Source organism: Miscanthus floridulus, chromosome 7 (genome assembly GCF_019320115.1).
Source record: "Miscanthus floridulus cultivar M001 chromosome 7, ASM1932011v1, whole genome shotgun sequence".
In the NCBI taxonomy this organism is placed as follows: Eukaryota; Viridiplantae; Streptophyta; class Magnoliopsida; order Poales; family Poaceae; genus Miscanthus; species Miscanthus floridulus.
This window is the reverse complement of record NC_089586.1, coordinates 65755241-65774974: the sequence shown is the minus strand read 5'-3', so window position 1 is coordinate 65774974 and position 19734 is coordinate 65755241. Positions and strand designations below refer to the sequence as shown.

The 19734-nt window shown below is 41.6% G+C and overlaps 1 pseudogene; it reads right to left on the bottom strand.

Moving 5' to 3' along the window:
- Window positions 1-717: 717 nt before the first annotated feature.
- LOC136467043 (importin beta-like SAD2) lies at window positions 718-18400 on the bottom strand (annotated as a pseudogene).
- Between the last annotated feature and the right edge of the window lie 1334 nt (window positions 18401-19734).

Here is a 19734-nt window from a genome sequence, read left to right as displayed (position 1 = left end):
CTCGGTCCCTAAACTTGTTTAGTTATGTCATTCCAATCCCTAAACTTGATTTTGAGTCTCATCTGAGTCAAAACAAGGTGATTTAAAAACTTTATATAAAAAATAATTCATAACTTTCATATAAACTCGAACAAAGACAAACTTTATATCAAAATTATAGCCCTCGACATAATCTACGACTTTATAGTTGAAAAGTTTTTTAATTAAAACTGTTTAGGATACCAAAATATTTTTGTATGTTTAAAGATTTTAAAATTTAAAATTTAAAATTATATTTTAGGACACTAAATGACTTCAAACAAAAAACTTTTCAACTACAAAGTTATAAATCGTATTGAGAACTATAACTTTCATATAGACCATATCAATATCCAAGATTGTTTAATAATTTCAAATTTTAAATTTCAAAATCTATAAACATACAATAATATTTTGAGACCCTAAACAGTTTTAATTTAAAAAAAAATTAACTACAAAGTCGTAGCATCGAGGGCTACAATTTTAATATAAAGTTTGTCTTCATTCAGGTTCATATGAAAAAGTTATGATTTATTTTTTGATATAAAGTTTTTAGATCACCCTGTTTTGACTCAGATGAGACTCAAAACTAAGTTTAGAGACCGATATGACATAACTGAACAAGTTTAAAGACCTAAACAGATAATTTACAAGTTTAAGGACCAAAATGACACAGACGAACAAGTTTAAAGACCGAGATGACACAGATAAACAAGTTTTAAAGACTGGAATGACACAACGGTACAAGTTTAGGGACCACTGATGCACTTTACTCAAAAAAAAAAAAAAAAGCAGACCCAGTGAGGCTCAACATGAGTGGGGTCTGAATCCGGTTGACAAAAAAAATAAAACAAAACATATACCGCAGCCCGTCCATGAAGCCACAACGTCATGTCTAGACGACCGAAACCATATACAATCTACGCCGAACCAGTACTAAACTTTGACAACTCGGAGAATGCAACCCCACCACCTGAGGTGGGATTCTCCAACAAATGCTCTTACAAGCCCCCCAAAAAATCTGATGGCCCTAACAGCAAGACGAGCAACTATCCTCCATAGAAACTTTCTTGCACAACCAAGACGGCAACAACAGGCCACGAGGAACATGGCCGGGGTGACAGATTATCCAAGATGCTTTCTCACAAGGTTAGAATTTTGCGAGCCTAAAATTGTCCTACCCTGAAAGGTTGGCTAAGGCTGCAAAACTCTTTTACCAGCGACCTGCAAATCACAGGAAATTGACCAACCACCAATGCTATACCGGCAAAATGGCAAAACAATCGAAGGCAACCAGAAATCATTTATGAAGTCACTGTGCATTTGCCTTCTCAGATTTCTCTTTCTCAATTTCAGTTTTTCTTTCCTCGGCATGTTGTGCTATGCCACTAGCAAGCGCTTGGTAACGGAAATCCAAGGTCTGCATAAGGTTCTGGAACCTGGCAGGATCAGATGCCTGCAAACCTGTGACAAACAGCCAGCCAACTCATGAGTAACTCAGCCAGATTTTTTTTAAGCGAGAACAAACATCTATTAGCAAAGAACACAGTTTACCTTGGACAGTTTCTACAAAGAAAATGAACGGGTCCACCTCATCTATTGGTGAGTGTAGCTCCTCATCATCGCTGAAATCATCATCTGAGTCATCATCCTCATCGGCTGGTTGGAAGCCTCTAGCCTGGATCATTATCAAAATGAACAATCAAATTATCGAGCACAAGGGTCAGAAAAAATGCAGCCTCAAGAAAGAATTATATCTTTTTTTTCAGAAGTAACTAATGGTGACCGAATAGTAAATAAGTGGTATTGTGTTACTACAATAGATGATTGCACAGGCTAGGCAAGGATTGAAAAACATACCTCTGCAGCTAATTTCTGCAGCTGAAGACTGCTTACTTCATCCCCGCCTTCATCATCAAGACCCATCTCCTTATCGGAGTCAACTTCGTCATCATCTTCTTCATCAGCATCAAAACCATCCATATCATCAGCACCCTCTTCATTTTGCTTCTTAGCTTCTGTGTATTCACCAGGGGAAAAAACACAAGCACAACTAAAAAATTAGATACTGAAGGTAAAGATCACAGGGACACAATGCGGAGAAACACGGCCAGTGACAAATAACAATAAGCATAATCTAATCAAACTGGAAACAACATATAATATGCAAGCGTAAGTTCATCGACATGGGTGGGTGGATTGGGGCAGGGGGCTCAGCTGCAAAGTTTAAAAAATTAAGTGCAGTACACACACACTGCACCTGCAACTTGGTCCTTGTAAGCAACAAGCAGCTCAAGTGTTGCTTTGAAGATCCGATCTAAAGCTTCTGCTGGAATCTTATCAGCTGGAAGCGCAATAAGAGAGGTCAGGCCCAAGCAGCAAACTTTCTTATCATGCTCTCTGCAAACAAAGCAATACAACAATCCTGGTTCATCATTGGTAAACATGAAGAAACATAACCATGCAAAACAAACAATGTACCTCTTGAAATTAACCCGTGCTCCACTCTTTTTAACTTGTTGTAGCATAGCAAACCAATGGTTAAAAATGTCAGCTGCAACCCCAAGCTTATTTAAAGTTTCAAGGGTCAGCGCAGGATTGTAGTAGAGCGCATTAGCGATCTGCATGTACCACAGGAGTTCTTAGGCACAAGCAATATAGCAGAGATAAACATGAATCAGTACACAATGATTTTGTCCTTGTATTGCTAGTTTTAGCCCCCATTCAGTCTCCGGTTTTGCCACTGAGCAAGACCCTGATCCATCCAAGCACTCACAAAAAGGAAAAGTGGTTTCCATCATGTGATGAAACAGGAGCTAACCCATATATCTGATCTCAATGCTATTTTTGCTGAAACATCTTTGGAGTGTAATTATCCAGTACCAAACCATATCAAGTCACATTTACAATAATGAGATGTGAGCGCAAGCTCATGGTGTTCTGGGTTCAATCCTGCCTTGCTTCAACCGTTTTTAGTTCTTTTCAGTTATCATAAAAGTAAAATGTAAAGGACAAGATATTTCAAACATCAAATGCAGTGTGCGAGAACCAGATCCAAGAGCACCACGACCCTTCATAGGTCAAGGATCTTACCACTAAGACACCAAGTTAGTTGTGCAACATAATAGTTTTATGCGCCACATTTATCTATAGTAGATATCCAATGTAACTAAACAAATAAGGACAGTAATCAAATACCTGAGTACAAGCATAGACCTTTTCTGTACCAAATTTTAAATCCTTGGGAAGTTTTATGGTAAAACAGTACCACTATATTCAGTATCACTTAAAGTATTCAATTAACCCTATTTGTTCCTGCACTATGCCAACATCAGGGTACAGATAGATAATACTCTTACATGACTAGATTCCACAAGTTGAATCCAGAGTAGGTGGTGAATCTATTAATAATTAAACTTGATCAGGAAAATTTTGAGACCATGAGATGTAAGAAGACAGTTACATAGCAGCCTCTCACATTATTTGCCCTCTATCTACAGTGAAGTTGGTAAAGCATCCCATACCCAGGCTCAAGCCCTCATGCTCGCAAGTCGTGTGAGTATCCCTAAGGCCATGTTTGGTTAATCCCCTCCACAATCCGAACAAGCCCTAAAGCGTTCGGTACTGCCCTGTATTAAGATAAAGCAAAAAACCTGTAACCTGTGGTCAAGTTCCTTTTTCCTACCATGGCGTTATTATATAATGGAATACAATAAGAATTGATATTTCATTCAGTATGCCATCCAAGCATTTTTTTAGATGCAGACAGCTTGGCAAAACTAGGGGTACCCCCATCCAGCAGCATGAACCTATCCAACACTTGCTAGTTTATTGTGTGTTCACAAGACAGGCATGGTTTGCCATGTTTCAGCAGGTCAAGCTGTAATCAGCGGCTCCTTAGCCTGGAATAAGGATTCTCTCTAGCCTTTCCATGTCATCCTTCTCTTATCAGTTTGTGGAGCTCAGGCAGTAGTGCCTGTTTGGTTTACGCCCTGGGAAAGCTGCATCCCAGGCAGCAATCCCAGGCGTCCAAATTTGAGTGCCTGTGGTCAGATCTAGTTGACTGGCACAGGCAGCTTTTTCAGGGCTGCAGCCAAAGATGTGTGGGTGCTTGTTTCACCATTCTAATGGCACGAATCTTACAGCTCTCTAGCGTGTTCACCGCGGGCGGGGTGGGGGGGGGGGGGGGGGGGGGGGGGGGGGGGGGGGGGGCGGTAATTTAGCATCAATTGGATTCAGTAGAAGCATGTCCAGTAAACAGCTAGTGGGCCATATGTAAATATCCTTCTGTATGAGTTCAAAAGATAGGTATGATATTTGCCCTTATGCAAGTACAGAAATATTGAATTTCACTAGATAAATCCCATCCCCTTACTAGCCACAATACTAGAACAAAAGAGGACCAATAGTGGATAAAACTAGCAAAAACTCTCCAAAAGATTAGTACTTTATCAGAAAAACACATATGGCATGCTGATGTTGCATCTTACAACTCAGACATGAAGACACTAAAGGACGTAGCCCAGTGCAGAGAGCTCCCGCTCTGTGCGGGGTCTGGGGAAGGGTGTCAGTGGCAAGCCTTACCCTCGCCTGTGCAATGCGAGGAGACCGCGACTCGAACCCAGGACCTCCCGGTCACAGGCGGTAAGACTCTACCACTTGCACCAGGCCCGCCCTTCTCAGACATGAAGACACTCCACATGGTTTTTGTGCTCAATAAAACCAATCAGGCGCTGAGATAGGAAATAAAATAGTAAAATAGGAGTGTTCATGTAGCATCTTACCACTTGTACAAGGAGGCATTTCAAGTATGGTTTCTTTGCTCGACGTAACCGCTCAATTGTAATCCTGAGGTAGTGCTCAACCCACTGATCCACGTTGCCTTTGCAATTTTGAAAAACCACTTCAATGAGCTTGGGAGCAGGTTCAATATCAGAATCTTCCACGTTTTCGTCCATCATAATCTACAAGCAACGGCGCTTCTCAGCAAAAGTAGTAGCACTAGTATTGTCCAGAACATCAAAAGTTAATGGATCACTCTAAGCAAAACTTACAGATTGTAGTGCATTCCACAGGCTTTGCTGGTAATCTGGATCTTTGCAAGCAAGAAAGTGATCAGTTCCCCGGGAAATGTAGTTGTCCAAAGGAACAAGAATATCTGTAGGAAGGTAACCAAAAATAGCTAACGTCAAACCGTGAAAACTGGACTAACATGAAGAGTACTTCTATTTTAAGGCTGCACTCACAGACAACAAATGCAGAAAGTACTACTTCTCACAATGGAAAACATGTTCACATAGAACTAGTCACTTTGTTCATCAGATCAGACCTCATGCTTATTAAAAAAAAACTTTTCAAGAAATAAATTTAACAAAAATACCAACATACAATACAACACACCAAAAAAAAGGGCGTACCCAGTGCAGAGAGCTCCCGCTCTGTGCAGGGGTCTGGGGAAGGGTGTTAGTGGCAAGCCTTACCCTCGCCTGTGCAATGCGAGGAGACCGCAACTCGAACCTTGGGACCTTCCGGTCACAGGCGGTAAGACTCTACCGCTTGCACCAGGCCCGCCCTTCAATACAACACACCAAACCAAATTAAAATGTACATGGGATCAAAACCAAAACTGAATGAACACAAAAAAAAATGTAAAAAGAGCACAACATAGTGCCAGGCCACAGAAGACTTAGTTTAGACAATAGCTTGTAGCTACAGTGTTGGAGATTAGCTTAGTGACACCAAGCGAACCTATAAGGGGGGCAGACCCAGTGCTGAAGGCTCCCACATGAGTGGGGTCTAGGGAAGGGAAAAACCGAGGCAAGCCTTCCCCCCACAAAATCTGCGGAGAGGTTGCTTCAAACCCGCGACCTAGTGACTCAGTGAGACAGCTCTCACCACTGCACCAGGCCTGCCCTTCTTACACGCCTATGTTCTGTGCAAATCTTAATAGGATAGACTTTACTGCTTTCATCTGCTAACAGCAGTAACTCATGAATGAGCAAATGCAAGCTGTATTCGATGCAACTAAAACTATATCATTACGTTCATGTATAACATTACAAAACTGCCCAAAGGACAAAGTGTGCAATTACCCGATAACCATTTAATATACATCTGGGAGTGTTTAAAAAACATCAAGGAGAAGACTAGTCTATACACCAAGTCCTACACTAATAGGATAGCAGTCCATCTGGTTCACTACAAATGGACCAAATGAACTGTACTGCTGTATCGATGTGCTAAGCATATGGAAAGCCTGGAATATTTCTCAAAACATGAAAGTATAAGAAGGAATGGCACACAACTACAGTTGACACAACAATGACGCAAAAGCATGCACTTACAAATTATTATGACAACAACCTTTTAGTGGGACAATAAAACAAAATACATAGTGCCACATCATAAAGTTAGACGTACTCTCAAAGAAATCTATAGCCCAGTCATTAAGCGCTTCCATCATCAGTGGCCACAAGCTCCACATGTCCAGTGAAATTGTAGGCGAGAAAAATGTCATATAGGAAACAATTTCAAGAACTTCTTCATAAACATCTGTGAGAGAATTGGAGAGATTAAGTGCATGAACAAAGAGGAACAAAATAGCAATACATAACCACTAGAGCAAAATGGCAGTTCTATAACACATAACTTTATGAAACTGTTCGTTATCCTGTCTACCAACAATTATTTCTGCTTAACCATAGTAGGAACTTGAAACTTAGTGAAGCTTCTAAAAGCTCAAAAAAATTCTGAAACATCTGTACAAGTTTCAATCACATCCTAAAACATAGCTACTTGTGTGCTCAACTATTTGTGTTGCGAGACATACCACATAACATTAAAAAAATAATTTAATTTCAGCCACTCAACTATTTGCAATAACATTGTTTCAGCAGGTAACACTGTAGGTATTAAAATGCAATAACATTTTTTGCATCAAACCAAAAGATAATTCTATTTGTATCAGAAAGTCGACCTGCAAAAACATTTCGCACACATGTTTGGTGTTTGCTAGGATAAGGATGGCTAAAAAGTAATAATATTTTTTTAAAAACTATCCTTGAACAGTTTAATACCTTGGCCATCAGATGTCAACATCCTGCGCATTATAGGTAACAATGTAGGTTCTATTTGCATAAAAAGATGTGGGAGGCTGCTAATGGACTCAAGGATTGTGCTGATTGCTCGTAAGCAACCAACAGCTGCCAAAGCACCAGAATCATCAGCTTCATCATCAGTTTCTGAACTAGCCATACATCTCCAGAAGGCAGCAGCCTATCATTTTAAAGCAGCATGTTTTATAAGATGGAAAACATTTACAGAAGAATTTACAGTATAAAATTTATGGAAAAGGACCTTGGAAAGAACATACCAAATTCTGGCACAAACCTAGCGCATAAGGTGCCATCTCTTCACCAAATTTGTCAACAATGGTTTCTAAGGTGAACACAAGATCCTCATTCTCAACTTCATTCATCAGCTTAAAAAATTCTGTTTAACAGACATGATGAGCGAGAAGATTAATTTATAATCAAATTACTAGATTAAACAGATATGTTAATCCAGAAGATTAATTTATCATCAATTTACTAGACCAAAGGTAACTATTTTCATACCATCAAGGAGCTGAGGAAGTATAGGTCGAATCTCATTTAGATCTGCAGAGATAAAAATTATAATCATTATCTGAACTGGTGTCCACAATTTAGAACTAGAGATACCAGATAATAACCTTTGCAGGCTTCAACAAAAGAACGAAGTGCAAAGACTGAATCAACCCTCACAGGAAGATCTGGATCGCGCATTCCCGAGACTATACAGTGCATAGCCTGACGAAAATTGTTTCGGGTCTGAAAAGTTGATATGGGCATACTGCCCAGCAACCCATGCTGCCTATAAGATTCAATATATCAGATCATTACTGTAAAATAGAATTAATGAGATAGAAATTAATCACGACAAGACCTAGATCATATCTGAAGGCCCCAGAAAGGAAAACACCAACCAAGCACCTACTACTGATATAAAAATACATCAAATGCTTTCATTTCATTAATGTACACCAGGCAATTCTGTTCATTTGATCTAATAGTACTCAATGGTTTTTTATTGATTAACGACACAACTAATACGCCCAATGAAAAAGGGAATAATGGTAAGTTTGTGTCAATGAAATATGGGTGTTTAATATTTGATACTCCCTACAATCATTTTTATGGTATGCACATATTTCACAATTCAAACTTCAGAATTTTTTACCCAACAACTAACTAGCATTTTTTTGTTATACAATTATTGGTACCATGGGACTCACATTTGGAAGAGGCAAACAGTTTTTTTTTTATTTTGATTTTATTGTCATGAGCAGCATCCTATATAAGATAAATCAAATGCGAAAGTATAGTACCAAATCAAACTGCATTTTGAAATGGAGTACCCAGTATGGAAAATTGTAGATTTAGTGTACTTGGTAATCTAACTTAATCTTCTATATCAGTATTGACCATTGAAGAGCTATTGTATTTTACCAAAATTGTCAAAGAATATGAACAAACCATTAGCAATACTTATTCACAATAAGTACATATGCAGTAAAAAATAAGTAGGCAAAACAAATTTCCAGAGCATTCCACCTTTGCTCGCAAGTGTCCAACACGACTGTTGAATTCAGGAAAGACATGCTGGACCAGCATTCTCTCAAGCTCCGATTTATATGGATCGGTTTGCTTCAGTTTATCGCAGAGTGTCCCAATAGCGAGAAGAGCGCCATCTTTTTGGTGATATGGCTTAAGATCAGCAGATGCCTCATCATACCTGTTAAGTATATCATCAATTAGAAACAATGTTGGAAATAGTGGACTATGAAATTTAGTGTGGCTTGCTCAACCCGCTACGACAGATATAGCGGCCGCTAAGCCATTTAGCGTTTTGGGAAATAAATGCAATTTATAGGCAAGAACAGCTATTATTATCCTAGCAGAAATTTAAATGATTGCTCACATAACACAAGCGATAAAGTAGGTAGAAAATAAATTATATAACATAAGTACTGGTCAGCTGCCCAATACATAAGCAAACACCAACCAGACAATCAAATGCCAGTTGCTTAAATTCTTAACTTAACAGGAATCTGTTTAGGGCCTTTAAATAAAGAGCCCGCTAGGCGGTTTAGCGCCTCTAAATAAATAGCCCGCAAGGCGGGTTTAGCACAGCTATTGCATGATATAGCTCTGGTAGCAGCCATTCAGTAGCAGCAATAGCACAGAAAAAACAAAAGGCTTAGAGAGGAGGGGCTCCAGCCGCTATAGCACCGCTATAACGCCGCTATAGCCTACTATTTTCAACATTGATTAGGAAGTCCATGGAAGTTAATGGTTACAAGTTCATAGGCCAAACTTACCTCCTAAATATATCCACAATGAAATGGATGAACTTTTGGAGATTGTTTTTCCCTCGCTTTCTAACCAATTCACTCACAAAGTCCATAGCAGCTGTTCGGGGACTGTACAAATCTTCGATAATATCTGTAAACATGAAATACAACAATGGGTAATCTGGTTACACTGCTGAACTGAGGCAAAAAACAAGGACCACATGATTCTTATCAGTAATAACACATTCTAATCGAGATAGATATACAGAGATCAGTAAATTCACCATAGCCCTTGCGAACATATTCATGAGGATCTTCATCCCATAACTTTTGGTCATTGTCATTGAAGCACATAAGAGGAAAAATTATCTCAAAAAGAAGTATATCAATCTGAGGCTGCATCATCTGATACATGCTGTTCTTTGTAACACTGCAAGATGCAAACCAAACAAATACTGATAAGCATTTCTACAATAGCCAAGTTGGATGAATCGTAAACAAGGGATATCATAAATTGAGTTTGGCAAAAAAAATGTTGATTAGCATATTTTAAGTGTGCACCAGAATTTTTCAAAATATTCATCAAGCCTTTTATAGCTTTTGGATTTGGATAGTATCCCATACAGTAAGCTTTGAAGATAAGACCATGCACGATTAGTTGGGCAAAACAAAACATTCTCTAGTCAAAAGCTACATGTTATGTCCAAACGCCATCCAAGTCAACTATTATCATGATGTGCCCTACTTCAGCAAGGACAAAAAAATACAAATTAAACAAATACAGTAATGGTACATTTGTTCCTGGGATTTACCACAAGAGGAGCCAGGATCAACCAGCAGCCATGCATATTGCACAGAAAGGCACAGCATGCGTAGCCAATACCAAAACAGCTCGAACCTAGTCAAGTTATGGGCTTATGGCTCCGGTAGTTGTAGGGCTTTATAAGATTTTTATAATTGTTAGTTGTTAGTATTTGCTACTCAGATAACCAGATAGACTATGTTAGGCAAGCCAACCTAATATGGACTGACACCATTCACTGAGTTCAAGCAATAACAAAGCACGTTTCCTCCTTCGTTTTTGCTCATTGTGCCACCAGCACCTCTCATCCTTGGCCACAGTGGCACCTGGATACGTCCTTGGCGACAGTGGCGCCTGGATAACGAGGTCCAGAAGCAACACAAAGAAAGTCTGACGCAGCAACTATGCCACACAATATTTGAGTGTGGCTGAAATCATTAGCTAAATTAATGAGAATTTCGTTTGATACAAGACAAAAGAAAATAAAGGATGATGCAGATGGTGTGAGATGCTAGCATCACAAAAGACCACTTTACAAGCACAAAATGCCTTATCATTAGCATCAAGACACACCTGTTAGTCAGATACTGAAGAACTAGATTGACGACCCTATCCGGCAAGTAGTCACCACTACGAATTGCATTCAGCAGCTGCATGTGACATGCCAATATTTTCCCTGCATAAGTCTTCTGAAACATTTGAGCAAAAGCTTTACTCTCTGGCTTCTGAAGCTTCAGATCACCAAATCTGTACAGAATTAATAATAGGTCAACACACAGAGTGACTACTGACTACCCAAGATTAATAATAGGTCAACACACAGCGTGACTACTGACTACCCAAGATAAAGTTTGTTACATGCCAATCCAAGACTGACCTGGTGTAGAGACGGTTCAGGATATGGATAGTCCATTTCTTAACTTTCCACCAGGCCCAAGATTTCCTAATCTCAGGATCTATCGGTTGGCCTTCCACAGGAACTGGACTTTCCAACAAGTTTATAAACAGAACCATCCATGCATTGAAGACATTTGGATCAAATAGTTGCTTCGGAATCTCCAACTGGAGAAGCAAAGAACAAATGAGGAAAACAATTAGAGATGTCTGGAAAAATTATGCAAAACAATAGTCATAATAAAAAGTTTGATTATAGAATACAGAACATACATAAATTGAAGACCAAAATATTTTACATATCAACTTGATTAAATCAGCAACTTCAATCGGCGGATTGACAATCTGAACCAATTTGCTAAAAATGCTTAGTAGACGAGGAAATGTCTCCTCTACAATGCGATATAATGGTATCCTCTCATCCTCAGACTTGAACCTTCAAAATGAAAAGGAGACAAGAGAGAGAATGTTACAACCAATATAGCATACAAATAAAAGAAGTGGCGATTTCATCCTGGATGGCAAGACAACACAGAACACTAGTAACATGCTTGGATTTGGGTCACCAGTTGCTTGCTGCTACCCTATAACTCTTACAGAACGGTAAAGGGCTCTGTTTCGAAGGGCAGTGCTAAGATGCCTAGGCACTGACTGGAGTAGCAACACCTCACCTAGCACCTAGGCATTATTCTATAAGCCATTTTCCCGCCTAGAGTGGTTTCTGCCTTTCTGGCTTGATCTATGTATGAAAGTTAAGATTAACTCTGATCTTGGAACTCAAGTGGTTAGGGAACTCCGGCGGCACCCCCCAGGTCCTGAGTTCGACTCCCCGTGGGAGCGAATTTTCTGGCTGGGGTAAAAAAATCCCCTCGCCGCGCCTCCTGTGGGGCATCCGGCTTACGGTGCAGTCCAACTAGGGGGTTGTTGATTGTGGGCCGGCCCAAGCAACGGCTTGCTGTCCCAGGTGTGCAGCGGGGTTCGGGGGTTTTCTCGGTCGGGAGACAAAGTCTCCTTCTTAATTGGAAAACCGTGGGGGCGGTCACACCCCCACCGGCCGAGTTTTTTTATGGTTGCATAACAATGACGAAATCTCAGATTTAATACGATGAACTTCCTCTATTTAAAATAGCTACTCCATTCGTTCCAAATTATAAGACGTTTTGGCTTTTCTACATACATTGCATTTGATATGCACTTAGATATATACACTATGTCTATATACATAGTAAAAGAAATGTATCTAGAAAAGCCAAAACGTCTTATAATTTGGAACGGAGGGAGCAAGTCTCTCCAGCTGGAAAGAAGTATAATCCCCCAGAAATTCCTAGGCAATGTCTAGGGAGTTCCTAGACACTAGTCAGGCCTCAGAGTCTGAGTGCATGGCGACTAGTACCTAGCACTTTTCGAAACATTGGTAAAGGGTGATATATAACTACATTACATGTCTGCGACCAAATCTCAACTTTGAACCATGGTCTCATCCAGTGGTAAGGCTACAAAATCACTGTAGAAACTTGGTTGCCTTAAACAGGGCAAAACCAGGTCAAAACTAAAAAGGTTTCTGGTCTGAACAGTTGATATCAAAAGGTTTGACCCACAAAATATACCCACAATGGTAAAATTCCACAGGAAGTATACATTTCCAGACCTGAACATGGAACCTATATACGCAGAAATCAACATTGATTATGCACAACGCTCATCAAGTGCAAATTTGTTTTTTATGGGTTTATGTGGAAAAATATGCATACATATACAAATAAAACAGGAGTACTCTACTACAGCTTATTGCTACTCTTGAACTATCAAACATGATTATAACTCTAGAATGCATACAGACTCAAATTCATGTGGTCAGATATGCATCTCTTATCATGTTATTACTTTCTATGGTATCAAGACCTCAAGGAGGACCAGTATGGTAACTTGCTATAAAGAAACCCATTTGAGTCTTGGCCTCTTGGAAGTTAGGAAATGTGCAGTACAAGTTTGAAGTTTAAACAGAATAACCATACAAGAAGGCAGATAATGCAAGGCAGGTCAAATTGATGGTTTAGTAAACATTCAGATGAGACTGGAGACAAAAACAAAATGCATCAACGAGTAACATAACAATAGGCAAAATAAGAATGAAGTCTAGAAAACAAACAAAAACAGAACAGAAATACAAAGCGATACAGATACTTACTCGTATTTTCTGGCAAGAACCCTTAGTACATATAAAGCACCAAAAATTTGATTCTGTAAGTCTAAGTTGTGTGAAACCCAATGAAGGAGACTTGGCCACTGTTCAGGATAATCAGAATGAATTATTGTTTTGACACTTTCGCCAAGCTGGGCTCTACAAATAACCAGAAAAATGTTAAAGGAATGCTTTCATAAATGACAACACAGAATCATAACATTTCCACCACGAGATGGCAGACTCTCAACTTCATCAAAAGAGAGATGTTAAGGATGGTATTACAATACCAGTGTCTAAAAACATTTGAATTGATATTTCTACTAAATAATTAACCCATAAAGCCAAAAGAGAATGGACCAAACAGGTATGCATCAAATGATATGTCAAGATTTTTATACCTGCTGCTTCAATTGCAATCAAATAGACAAACAAAGAATACTCAAAACAGCAATTCTCCATATCTCATTAAGCACAATCATTATCATGTAAGGGAGGAAATGAAATAAAAAGTTGTTGTGCTAATTATGAACCAAGTTGGCACTAAAAAATGTCAAAGCCTGACCAGTAACATTTTGTAGCCATTCCACCAGTTAGTTAGGGGGAAATTTAGGGTACAACTAAGTATTTATATTTATATTTACCTTAACAAAGGGGGCACTTGAACAATAAAACCAAGTATGTTTTCACGAACCATGGCCTTGTCATTTTCTAAAACTTTCAGAGACTCATCTACAGAAACAAAAATAAACAAATTAATTTGAGTTAGCAGAGCATAAGCAAATTCAGCAGTATACTAATAACCTTTGCATACCTGGATCATTAGGAGACCAGTTCTTCGCAATAAAATTTTTGAAATGAATGCTTGCAACCTGCCGTACAGCCATATCACAACTTCCATCAACAATGATTTGTAACAATCTCACCAAATGCTGTGGTGTGTACTGGAACTGCAGAAATTGGAGAAATATCAACTTAGTTACATGCTCAAAAGACAAGAAAAAACAGCAAGTAATAGCAAGAACTAAAAGATTGAAGCACTCGTTGTGACTGTGACGTACTATCCACAACAAACAAGGAACACATACCCCTAGAATACAACATGCATTGCTCATATCAATTTTATACCCATTTTTCACCAAAAAAATGAATGACACGTGATACAGTAAAAGCAAAAATAAAAAGGCAAATTGAGAAGAGAGTCCTCTCCGGCATGAACTCACACACAAAAAAGGACATTGGGTCATTTGTTGGTATCCTAATGCAATAGTCCATGGAAAAACACAGTAGATCGCATTTCCATCTTCAAATGAACTCAGACCAAAAAAAAAACTTTAATCCTCTCTCATTATACTCAGATTCTTTAGTACCACTGGCTGTCCTACTTTTAACTCATTAGTGTTGTGCTATGTTACACGGATACGTCGCTGAAGCCGCGTATCGCGTATCCGATACGTGTCCGATACGCCTAGGATACGTATCCTGCGAGTATCCTTTTTTTTTCTTATTTTCATGAAAATCGGATACGCCGTAGGACACGTATCTTGCGTGCCGATACGGCCCAGCCCAGTGGAAGCCCAGAAGACTGACCTTATCCTCTGCCTCGACGCCCTAGCGTCCGCTGTCCGCATCGCGCCGCATCCCCACGCAGCGCCGCAACCCCGCTCGCCGGCCGCCGGCCACCGGCGACAAGCCTCCGCCTCCGTCTCCGCTCGCCGGCGACGAGCCTCCGTCCCTACTCGCCGGCCGCCAGCGACGAGCCTCCGCCTCCGCCTCCGCCCGCCGGCCGCCAGCGACGTGGATCTGCCTCCGCTCGCCTCCGTCCCTACTCGCCTCCGCCCTGCGACGTGGATCCCGTGAGGTAATCCCCTTCCCTCTTCTTCTCCATCTACCTGCTGCTTGATTTCTTTGCTCCCCACGCCGCATCCCCACTAGGCGACGCGGAAGCGGATCGCGGTGGGCGTCGCGCGCGGGCTGCTGTACCTGCACGAGCAGTGCGACCCCAAGATTATCCACCGCGACGTCAAGGCCGTCAACGTGCTGCTGGACGAGCACCACGAGGCCGTGGTGGGGGACTTCGGCCTGGCCAAGCTGCTGGACCACGGCGACTCGCACGTCACCATGGCGGTGCGCGGCACCGTGGGCCACATCGCGCCCGAGTACCTCTCCACGGGGCAGTCGTCGGAGAAGACGAACGTGTTCGGCTTCGGGATCCTGCTGCTGGAGCTCGTCACGGGCAGCGCGCGCTCGAGCTTGGCAAGGCCTCCGGCGCCTTGCACAGCCACAAGGGCGTCGTCATGCTGGATTGGGTATGTACTCCTATCCGAAATAAAGCTTTTGAAATCTATATATGTTGCTTAGGAAAGATTCATTTTCATATGCGCTATTATCTATTTTTATTTAAAAAATAATAAAACGTATCCACATATCGGGTTTTTTAGGAAATTGTCCGTATCCGCGTATCCGTATCCTTCCGATACCGATAGGCGTATCCGTATCCGTGCTGCATAGGTGTTGTGCCCCTCCACAATACATGTAAGCTAACAGTTCCAGCATCCATGTCAGTTTTGGAAGAGGCAATGAAATCATAAGGGATTATGAAATGGAGATATGTAACATGACAAATGGGAGGTCTTGCACAGGGGCAGGGGCAGGGGCCACTAACCAGGCATATCAGTTCATAATGCAGCAGCTTTGGTTTAGGTATTACAACAGTTAGCTTGTATTTTGTTTCATTATTCTTGGACCTTTGTGTCTATCTATTTGCCTCTGATTCAACAATATAAGGATACCATTGATATCATTCCCTATTATTAGTCAAGCCAGATAAATGAGCAAGTATTTCTCTGCCAGTGGTTCTATCAACCCACTATGTAGTCTAATCTTCAAAGTTTCACCTTCAGGAATGAAAACTGTCCCTCCTCAAAGAGTACCATTTACCCTGAAATGATCCAAGTGTCATGAGTTCATGACACTGCGTTATCAGAGCCAACACCAAGCATTCCACCAATGAGTTATAACTTTGCTACAAGTCAGCTTTGACGCTAGACAGGCCATCACAGTGGACATGACGGCATTAACATGACACGTCAAGTGGTGTTGTACCCACCAAATTGATGCAATTTGGAAATCTATATCCTCCATATTGATCAATGATTGAATGCAGGCACTATTTGAAGTTAAAACCGCAGAAAGGGTACTAGATCAGTAGGCACCGTTGCTCATATCAACACACAGATCAAGAGGAAAGTTTTCCCTTGATACCTCGCTACAGCTCAGAGCCCACTACATGGCCAGCATCCACACAGCCACTACATGGCCAGCATCCACACAGCCTCCACAGTTGCCCACTGCCATTGCTATCTAACACAAGCTCTGTCAATATTGAAATGAAACCATGTCAACACCATGGCCTCTTGTTGTTGTATAGGATTACAAATTGTACTTCAAACAGCCAAGGATATGTTGTCAAACAAGGGTGTCAAGAAGCTGTCATGTACAGAGGCCCAAACAAGCTAAAACTAATTCACAGCATATGGTAACCGCGATAATTGTGTGCCACCGAATGTTAGTGAATTCTCAAATTGCATCTGGAAAAGTTATGGTCCCTCCTAACCATCACCTCATCTTGTTTATTGCCTTGTGCCACTGCTGTCATAATGTGAGTTGACGGCAGTACACAGATGGGACAAAAAACTGAATCCTCGATTCCTTGTGTGTCACCTACTAACAACTCCATTATGGTGGAGGTGGCACGTAGGGATTAAAGAAGCTGAATTGGAGGAATAGGGGTGGCCTTCACTTTTTAATGCCAAATCAAAACATTTGATCACACACAGAAAATGAACTCTAAGATTGTGTTCATCCTTCTAAATTACAATTCAAAAGCCACTCATATTTCTAAATTACCATGAACTGATCATGGCACTGTAGAAAAGGCATCAACTTTGCTTAAAAAGCTCATCAGATAATCAAGGACTGAGCACACAACACTCAGTGCACCATCTTTGACCGATATATGTTACACTAGTATCACGACTGGATGCTTTTAAGCCAATCCAATCAGCTGCCCAAAAACCAATACAACGACTTGTGGTAAATGTACTATTAAATGGAAAATTGGAACAACCATCAAAAGGTAGCACCCTAACCTCAGCTTTAATCCTTCGCAACTGCCAAACAGAATTTGTAATCACGAAAACAGTAAAACAAATAATGGGATACTTTGGAACAACAGTATGGATTGCCAAAATGGCACCTTCATACGATTGTGATAAACTATGTAGCCCATTTGAATATGTTGACCCGCCAACCTGTCTGCTCGAACAGTTAATCAAGCCACCAACTTTTTGGCATAGTCTCGCAAGGAGTAACTGATATTACTGTAGGAGACCCATGGAAACTTAATGAACCTAACAACTCAAACCCGCTGCGACAGTACAGTCAGTACCAAATTACCGCAGTTGCAACAGTGAAACTTGCACAAGTACCGAGCACGACACCACGAAAACACACTCACGAACCCTGTACATCAGAATAATCAGAGCGCACCGACGCGGAGTCCAAAGGCCCCCTAGAAAAAACCGAGCGCTTAAGTATCGAGCTCCCAGATTCGCGCACATCGAGCCCCCAGATTCGAAAGCGGATCACCGCGTATTCGGAACCAAACACCCAGTTCACGACTCGCGATCAAACAGTGCCAAGACGCCCTCAAAGGGGATTGGATACCGAGGAGGAGCCGAGGTCCACCATCGGGTGACGAGACTATGGGAGGCGGCGAGGCGCTCACCTGGTTGAGGCTCTCCTCTGCAGCCTTGCGCTCCTCAGGAACGTGGCTGAGCGCGGAGCGCAGCACGACGGCGAGGCTTGGCAGATCCATGTCCACCTGCGCCAGCGGCCGCGGCTGCGGCTGCGGGTTGTGCCGCAAAGAGGCCGGAGGGCGGAGGCGGAGACCAAGGGGGCCAACCTAGCTCGGGGAGCAGGACTCAGGCTCGGGCTCCGCCGCCGCCGCGAGGGGACGGGGGTGGAGAGCTCTGAGTGGGCCGCGCGGGCGTGGGGGTGGCGGTCTCTCCTTTTTGGCGTCGCGAGGTCTTCGGGAAGGGGGCGTGCGGGAGAGACAGAGGCAGGGGATCAAAACGTATTTTACCCTAGGGTTTGGTCAGGGTGTGGCGCGAGGGGGTGGGCTGGTGACCATGGGATGTTACGCTGACAGATCGGGCCCAGCAATCAGGGGATCCTCTGTGCCTGACTGACCGACCTCGCTGGCGGCTGCGGCTGCCAGGAGGGGCCACCTGCAGGGGCGAGCGCAGAGCCGCAGACAGCTGGTTACAGCGTCGCCTCTATCATTTCTCTCGTTTTGGAGCGAGCAGTACAATGGTTGGTCCGGTGTTTAGTGTTTGTATATGACGTTGATGACGATGATGATGATCTAGAACAAACTTTCCTAGGGCCCCTGGAATTTCACGGGAATTATGTAAAAATTTCATAAAAATCAGTTCATTTTTATTGAAAAAAAACGCAGAAAATGAGAACAAATCTCGCAATCCAAAGATGCCTTCAATTTGTATTTCTGAACCCAATAATAAAACCATCTGGTACATTATGCTTAGTGTATAAAATGATAATATCGACCCGATGTGACTTAGCACATAATTTTGCAACAAGGTTGTCTATTCTCACTAGTTGTATATCTATGGCCCCGTTCGCTGGTCTAAACTTGGCTGAAACTGGCTGAAAAATACTATTCCGGCTGAATTGTTGTGAGAGAAAAACACTGTTCCGGCTGAAAAAAGAAGCCGAACAAGTCGAATATGGGGTAAGCCGAACAGGGCCATATATTCTCAACTAGGCAAGCCAAACAGTTGAGATAAATAATGATTACTTAATATTGCGGATTTCTGAAAATATATATTTTTAACATACAAAAAATTGTGGCATTCAAAGTAGAGTTAATGTGAGTGTGTGTGCGCGCGCGCGTGTGTGGTGTGCGATTGTAAGGGCATCCAAAGCCTATAAGAACTATTGTATGGACCTTAAGGTGGGGCCTATAAATGCTAATGTCATCCCCGTTGTATTTGAGACTAAGATGGTAAAGTCAAAGCTTTACGATCAATCTCAATAAAAAAAACTTTTCATAGTCATGTGCAGCCCAGTGACAAGGTAGCAAGGCTTCCCATAACAACAACGACAACATCTCCTCAGAGGTTTGATTTGTTTATTGATCGAGACCTCGCCTTTTAAGTCGAAGATGGTCTTTAGCCTTTTCTTGCTTAAGACCAATGTCTATATCATGTATGGTTGGCCTTCTAAGGCTATGACCTCCTCTCCACCACATTGTTGATGCCATAAGCATCTACACTTGTACTATGTGTTTTTAAAAGAAATGGTGTTTAGAGCTACGCCGCCCTTTGGATGGCAAGCGAGTATACATGAACATTACACATTGATGGTTGAAGCTAGTTTGGC